The 8,307-nt window shown below is 46.2% G+C and overlaps 1 long non-coding RNA gene across 2 annotated transcripts; it reads right to left on the bottom strand.

The window, feature by feature from the left end:
• Positions 1–1,395: 1,395 nt before the first annotated feature.
• On the bottom strand, positions 1,396–5,962 carry LOC119378018 (uncharacterized). Of its 2 annotated transcripts, none has more exons than XR_005180909.1 (4): positions 5,866–5,962; positions 5,343–5,461; positions 3,305–3,394; positions 1,396–1,461 (listed from the first exon to the last, which is right to left on the bottom strand). It is a non-coding gene; the product is annotated as an uncharacterized LOC119378018 (long non-coding RNA). The 2 variants fall into 2 exon arrangements; XR_005180910.1 differs by lacking the exon at positions 5,866–5,962 and adding an exon at positions 5,722–5,828.
• Positions 5,963–8,307: the final 2,345 nt, after the last annotated feature.

Genomic DNA, 8,307 nt, shown 5'->3' with positions numbered 1-8,307 from the left:
GAGATTGGCAATTTCTTGCCGCACGACGGCCTGAATAACAGAGACCGTGGGGGGTGCTTGGACAGCGGCTTGGTCGAAGGGGGGTGTGTGGAAGGGCGCTGGACTTGCCGCTTCAAGCTCCCGTCGAACGATGCGCGTCACATTCTCCTCAAAGGGTGGGGTGGCGCCGAGATCGGAGCACGTTGATGTGACAGCCGTGTTCGGTAGCCGAGCGAATTGAGGCACTACGCGGCGGCTTTTGGCCCTTTCGAAGCGGCGGCATTCCTTAATGATGAGGTCGATGGTCGAGACATTTGTGTAGACGAGCAGATTGAAAGCGTCGTCCGCGATGCCTTTGAGTACGTGGCCCACCTTGTCAACCTCGGACATTTGTTCGTCCACTTTTCGGCACAGCGCGAGTACATCCTGAATATACGAGACGTACGACTCGGTCGATGACTGGACACGGGTTGCAAGTTCTTTTCGTGCTGCCACTTGGCGACCGGACGGGGTCTCCAAAGATGTCGCGCAGTCGCTCCTTGAAAATGTCCCAGCTGGTGAGCTCGGTCTCATGAGTCTCGAACCAGACACGCGGGGTGCCTCCCAAGTAGAAGATTACGTTGGCAAGCATCATGGTGGGGTCCCATCGGTGAGTTTGGCTAACACGCTCGTACATGCTGAGCCAGTAGTCAACGTCAAGGCCAGCTTGGGCGGAAAATGTACCGGGGTCGCGGGGGTGGGACACCGTAAGGTACGTTGTGGTTGACGCCGCAGCTGTAGACGGAGACGTGCTGTTGGCATGTGGTAGCCATGGCCGGATATCTGGACGGTGAGGCCGCTGCGAAGCTTCGTGGTGAGGACGGGGAACGCTCCACCTCCACCAAATATGTTACGTGAATGACGACTCGGTAGACTAGACCGTAGACTATTTACACGATATATTTCAGTAGCAGTTGCAGCGCTGACCGGTTCAGCTCAGAGCCCGAGCGGAGAGAGATCTTCCTTTCCTCGTCCGGCGCACACGCGCAATGGTTCAAGGGGCTGGCAATATGCATGTAGCAATATGATCGTCCCATTTAGAAGCGTACTAAGCCTTTGACTGCCTAAGCAGTATTCACATCTTCTGAGCTACACTTTTGTATTCCGCTGTTTTTGCAGTTTTTCTTATGCTTTAGAAAATGCCTATGCAACTAAGCGACACACGTCGTTTATGCTGTCCATAAATAAAAAAAAGCGCTCGAGTTCAAGATGCCTCAAGGGGATAAAGTGGCCTTGTAATTTCTCAAATGTGCAGTAGTAATCGCAGCAGTAGTGGGTTAGCAAGCATACGAGTGGCTGCACTTAATATTGGCAGCACGAATAAAGAAAACGAGAATGTACGTACGATGATGGGCGAATCCCGTAAGAGGTGCAGGTCCCTTCCAGCTAGAACTCTGTTGATTATTTGTTTAGTCCCCTGATCCCACGTTTTCGAAGCGTCTCCTAACGAGGAGAGATGAAGAACAGCAGCAAGAATAGTTGTACTTTAGGCCCATGATCTGCAAAACATTATTGGTTACTGGAAAGCAGTGCCACATTTTCCTTGCAAGGTCTTATAGTTTCGCCTAAACGATACTTTGAGGGGTTGTCTTGTGCTCCCTCACTTCTGTTGGCGCTGCGTGCCAAATCACGTTGCGATAGCGAACGGTCGTAAAATATGAGTTAGGCGATTTATGCTTGTATGCGCACGCGTGACACCGTGCTTCGTAATTTATGAAGTACGTGGTTGTGTGTGAAACATATCAGAATCAAACTAGAATACTTTCCGCGTGTGTTGTCGCTCGGTGTATTCTTATCGCTATCAATGCTGAGCATTCGGATCCTGCAGCTGAAACATTTCATTTATCAAAGCCTTTCCGCTTCAGTTTCTCGGTATGACATTGATTTAGTGAAAGTTGTTGGCTTCGCACGTAGCACATCCCCATACATTTATGTAGCTACAGCATTTCGAGTGCCAAGTTGTTGATATCACATACATTATTCAAAGAGACTTACAAAGACGGTTCAACGTAAATTGAGGACGACGCAGCGAGCGATGGAAAGGAAATGATAGGTGTAACCTTAAGAGACAGGAAGAGAGCAGAGTGGGTCAGGGAACAAACGGGGGTTAAGGATATCATAGTTGAAATCAAGAAGAAATGGATATGGGCCGGGCACGTAGCACGTCGGCAGGATAACCGGTGGTCATTAAGGGTAACTGACTGGATTCCAAGTGGTGGCAAACGCGTGAGGGGGAGACAGAAAATTAGGTGGGTAGATGAGATTAAGAAGTTTGTAGGTATAACGTGGCAGCAGAAAGCACAGGACCGGGTTGATTGGCGGAGCATGTGAGAAGTCTTTGCCATGCAGTGGGCGTAGACAGGCTGATGATGATGATGATGACATTATTCAACACATAGCCAAAGCAAAGGATTTGATAGTAAAACGCTGGAATTTATACGAAGTATGGTAGCCGCCAGCTGTTTAGGCATCTAACTTGACGCAATTAAAAAAAATGCTGGCGTAAGCAAATGTGGACACTGCAGTGATCGAAGCCACCTTCGTACTGTCTATCGTTTCAACACGACTCGAGCGGTAACATCTCAGATACTGCAAAGGTATGAGCCATCTGTTAATCCCTCTTGTGTTAGGGCGCGCGCGATCACAGTAAGCAGTGCCTGCTAGAGCCACGGCGACCCATGTTAGGGACCCAATGTGGGCTTTTTGCGTGGCGGAAGACAGCCTGCGCATTTCCTTGTGCTCCTACAGAAGAAGGGCGTCGTAGAGATCTGCTACGCCAGGTGCTGCAGTGATCGCAGTGCTCACAAGGAAGCCGCCCTCTTTTTCAATGAACTCATTCAATTAGTTTATTTATCTTGACAGTTCGCTAGCCCTTATATTATGCAAACTTATGCTCCGATATGCTATGTATAAAGAAATTCCTTAACTTGAGCCAAAACTACCGATTGCGTAAAAGTTTTCATTTTAATACCAATTTCTCAATATTCCGGAAGTAAGCGCACTACCGGAAGTACTTAGATGAAAAACAACAGCGTAACTCATTGCATAACTTCGACTGGGTAGCGGAAAAACACGGAACAAAAGATAGGGACCAGAGATAGAGGTGACCAACTCATTGCACGTGTCGCAAATAGCAACCAACTTGAATATGTCTTTGTCGTATAATTAGAGCATGGGCTCGTGGCGGTTCACAGTGTTTGATCTTACAGAAATTCAAAACTGGGCACGTGATTGCGTCTATTCTTTAGAATAACGATGGAAATAATACAAGCGAGAACATACACACCCTCTTCTGGTATTCGAGGAAGTGATGGAGATATCAGCGGCTGACGCCTGCCTGTCGGGTCTTGCGGACGTTTGTGAAGCGGATCATTTGCTAAAGTGGAGAGGTGGGAAAAATGTCCCAGAAACAATAACACTTTATACGAAGCAGCTGACCAATATTTTTTAAGAAAACAGAATTAGGTAATTTGTTTTCACCAGGAAGCTTTAATATCCTTTTAAAACGACATATTCCGGATATTGCGTGCCGCTTCCTCATTTTTTTAGCCGTTTATTAGGACAGCGTTGCGTCATTGATTGTCCTTAGTCACTAAGCGAGGTATTTTTGTGAACTATATTATTTAAAAGTAATTGATAATGATAATGATGTTAATATAATCATAATCACGACGACGGCATGTGGTCGCGGCGGGGTTGCGTCTAGAGCATCCAGGATTGATCCAGTTGAAGCTCCAGTGACGCCACTAGCAAAGCGAATGAGAGCGATTTGACTTCGATGAAGGACGCGTAATTCTAAAGATATGGGTTCTGGTCCCACCGATGGAAAAGGCTATTCGTCCACTTCAATTCATTTCAACTGACGTCAGAATTAATACGCTACTGTTAAAAACAACAATGAACGCCCTCTATGCCTTTGCTGGACAACATGTATGTTCAATTCAGTAGGGGGTCGATCGGAGATCTGTTCGTTCCGCCTGTTCGTTCTCCTGGGGAAGAACAAGCGCGCTGATTGGCTGAAGCGGGAGATGCTACTCAAGGCCGGGGAGTGTCGCCATTTCTTTTTGTTGTTTGAGGTTTTCCTTTTTCGTGACGTCATGCCGCGTCATAACGAGTGGGGTGATCGGAGATTTCTGTTCTGCGCCGTTCGTTCTGCGCCCGTTCTGGCGGCGCACGCGATTGGCCGAAGCCGGAAAAAACCGTGTCTCTGAGGGGCGTAGCCATTTTTGTTTTTGCTTAATCTTTTATTTTTTGATGACGTCATACCGCGTCATAACGAGCATGTCGTCTGCTACAAACGAACGGAGCGCGAGACCGTTCGCACGCGTTCTCTCGAGCGAACAAATGGCTTCGCACGGCATGATGCAGCGGTTGCGGCGGCCGCAAGAGCTGATTTTGAGAAAATGGCGCTTGCGACGTGTGCTTCTCTTGCGGTTAGAGGTGCGAGATGCGTTTGAAAACATGAGCGAGTGCGGCGTCGCTTTCGGTTCTCGAAACGAACAGTGCGAACGAAATGAACGGGCCTGCCACTGGGCGTGGTCTTACGCGCAGGGACTTCTTAGTTCAAAAGCGCTACCAGCTACTGCCACGTGTCCTCCCGGTCCTCACTCGTGAACGACGGACCCAGCGGGCACGACGGCGTAGCGATCTGTGGGTGCTCTTTCATAAAAACCAGCAGAAGCTCCCTTTGACGATCCGACACCCGGGAGCCAAGCCAGACATTCCGGTGGGACGACATTTTGAAAAACTGCGCCGACCGCTACTTTTCTTTTTTTTTTCGCGTGCATCAAAATTAACACCAATAAATATCAGCACTGAAACCTATTGCTGTTTCAGAAACTGTTTGAGCTTGAGAAGAAAAACAATATCTTTTCGTATAACAACTGTATATATTAGAAGGCGAGAAACACTTCGTTTTCAAATGTACGGTCCCCTAGCCGAGGAGAAACGACGCGTGTCTACTTCCGGAAAGCGCGACGCTCACCGCTTGACGATATGCTGTCCTCTTCCTCTCGGCGGATGAGAGCTGCGGACCGCCCTTTTGTGACGCACCACCGCCAGAACGAACGCGGAACGAACAGAGATCTCCGATCCCCCCCCCCCCTTAGGTTGTGTATACCACATAAACGAGCACGCCGGGAAAGTTCTTCTTCTTTCGTTCACGCTCAAAAATGCAAGTGAGTTGAAGGCGTACGCCTCGTAAATTACAGCCTTAGCTGAATGAGTTGTGAAGAGCAAAAAACTAAATAGATTAGAAACTATGCATCCGCGTACTTCTTCAAATTTGGATTATCATGGAAACTTGAAAACAATGGAGTACCCACCCGGTTGACCGATTCCTGCAAGCACCCCCGTTGGTCCTTGGTATAACGTGGACAGAAGAAAAAATAAGCCCAGCAAATATACAAGGTTATTACGGTAGACTTCCATAATTGCTCGTTACCTGGAAAACACAAAGGCATTTGATTACATTCGCATGCTTGTACACCCTTTTTTTAAAGGGAAACGTTTGCACTAAGTTGGGCAAAGCGTGGCACAGCGATGCTGATTGATCCTCAGCTCGTCGTGCTGCATCACGGGAATCGCAACGCCAGCGGTGATTGGATCCAGCGCTGGATCCAGCGGCGCCGGCACGCTCTCGCTGCCGTATTAAAAGAAGACAGAACAGACGTAGGAAACGCAGCGCTATTGCGGCTCACGTACCAGGCGCCATTCCAACCATTCGTCTTTCAAATTGCTGATCTAGAATTACAAAATGGCAATATAACAACACCGGCGATTTTCCACATTTCGCACCATCTAACGCATAATCCACTATTTTAATTTGAAAAACATTATCTAACTTACTATTTGTTCCACAGTTTCCCAGAACGCAGAAGATAGTATGAAGTCAGTAGATGAAGAGAAATGATGACAAATCGAACAGTCATATGGCGCAGACAGACCGAACAGCTAGAACAATATGCATAGAAGGGAAAAAGCAATCAGAAAGATATGATGTACTGGGCGCGGCTAATAATAACGCGTCATTCTTCTAACCACCAAATTTCTTTTCTATTCTTTCTCATTTCTATTCTATTTTATTCTGTTTGTATTCTTTCTGTTCTTTTTATTTTCTCCAAGCGCAAAATGCGCTTTGGCATAGAGAAATCCTATGTCGCAGTTGGTATCGTTTAAGATCGCGTGTTAACTGATCGGTTATATGCTTTGCAATGTCATTTAAGAATTTATTACTTCATGTCGCCGAGGAGACGATACGTTTCACATTTACAGAGTGCGCCTTCTGTGCGCAACTTAAGAAATTAATCACACTAAAATGAAGACGCACTACGTATCTACACATTCCTCGTTGAAGCTGTTTCCCTTAATTTGCAATTTACGTTGCAAAAAATACCTCAGGAAAGCTCAATGACGTTCTTCACACTTTTTTTATATTGCACATGCCGCATGAACGAATATGAACGGTGATTTAAAACGCTATAATGCGTTCTCACTGACATTTTCACAGAGACTTTATTCTGAACAATTTCGAAGCAATGCGTAAGGAATACTTGTGTTTGCATTAGGTGCGCAGTAGCATCGCCATAAATTCTCATTTAGCCACCATTACAAAGCACTGGCGAACATTAGCTGGCATGAAACCACATTCTCTTATAAAAGTGACCAATGAGTTGTGGTAGAAATACCGATAGGGATTCATTGAAACCGCCGTTTTTCAATATTTGCCAAAAACTTCGAGCTTGCTCAAGATATACTGAATGATTCCGCCCTTGCGTTTATCACCAGAAAATCTAGCTGAACAAAATGATGTTCACCTGTTGTGGTCGGAGTGCTCAGTGCCATTGACATTGACTACAGCAATAATGCACTAAAATATGTTCTCATGACTTCCACGTAAAATAGAATTTTAGAATAATGAGCGGCTACGCACAGCTACGAAATCTGCTGTAGCTGTAATGGAAAGGATTTCAGACCTTCTAGTACAAGTTATAGGATGAAGTAATAGTGCGTGGTGGCGTGGCTGGCATAAATTTATCTTGACAATATTTGGCATCTGATAATATGGTCTGATGCCTTGAATGTGCACACCACGGTTTCTCATTGTCAAATGGTCAGCGTATCTTCGGCATCTCTGCAATTCCCAAGAGACTGAACCACGTGGCTTATACGCTACGCTCAACTCCGTCTGTGCTCAAACTAAAAAAAAAATGGCCACGTATGTGCGTGCTTCGCTGCAAATGTCGTCGAAAGACGATAGTCTTCTACCGGCCGTACTACATGAGTTCTCCTCCTCTACGCTGAATCGCTGCATCTGGCTTACAGCGTCGCATTTTCAGCGCAGCCTTAGGAACACTAGGGTCTTTAGAATTACGTATCTATGAATTTTCTAGTAAAGCGATACGCCACTCCGGATTGCATTTTGCTCGAAAAACACGAACACGAAGAAAAGAACCACGAGACGAGCGCAGACTAACAACTCAAGGTGTATTGTCAGAAACCACACATCTAAAGAAAATGCAATACCAACTCGCCCAACGCTCAGTTCTTCTAAGCAATACACCACCTAATATTACATATTGATATGTCGCCTCAGATATGTATATTATCTTCCTTTTTAGCGACAATGTTCACAATTTTGAACGGAGCTACCAGTTCAAGATGGCTGGGCGTTGAGCAAGTGCTTAAACCTTGGCCGGGTGGCTGAAATCTGAATCGTGAAACAGACAGACAGACAGACAGACAGACAGAAGACAGACAGACAGACAGACAGACAGACAGACAGACAGACAGACAGACAGACAGACCCAAAATTTCTGCTTTCAAATATCCCAAGAAAGACCATCGTCTTTAAAAACGCCAGGCCTGCGCTGAACACGCAGCTATGTCACAAGTAAAGCTGGAGGAATGGACATTTAAATCCAGTTCTAAGCTCTTATGGGGCCACTTGCAGCTACTGGCACCAGGTATCCACAATGCCATAAACTATTCGAATTTGTCAGGAAATACGGAATACCCACTATGCCATTCATCATTCTGCGGAGGAGCAAGGTGCCCGCTACACATCAAAAAGGCGTTACATGCACTTTGTTATTGTTGGGCCTGAAGACGTTGAAGAATTATAGCTGAGGAGCATATGTAATGGGTTGGAAGTTTTAAACCACCCGCTCGTTATGCAGTTTCCATAGTGTCGCGCTTGACTGTGATCTTAGTCTTTTACCATGCTATATTACTCTCTAAACTTGGTTGCTTTCCCAACACGAAGACTGTATAGGGCCTTTTCGCGACGAA

Source organism: Rhipicephalus sanguineus, unplaced genomic scaffold (assembly GCF_013339695.2).
Source record: "Rhipicephalus sanguineus isolate Rsan-2018 unplaced genomic scaffold, BIME_Rsan_1.4 Seq658, whole genome shotgun sequence".
Lineage (NCBI taxonomy): Eukaryota > Metazoa > Arthropoda > Arachnida > Ixodida > Ixodidae > Rhipicephalus > Rhipicephalus sanguineus.
Note: the sequence above shows the minus strand (reverse complement) of the source record. Positions and strands in the feature narration are given on the sequence as shown.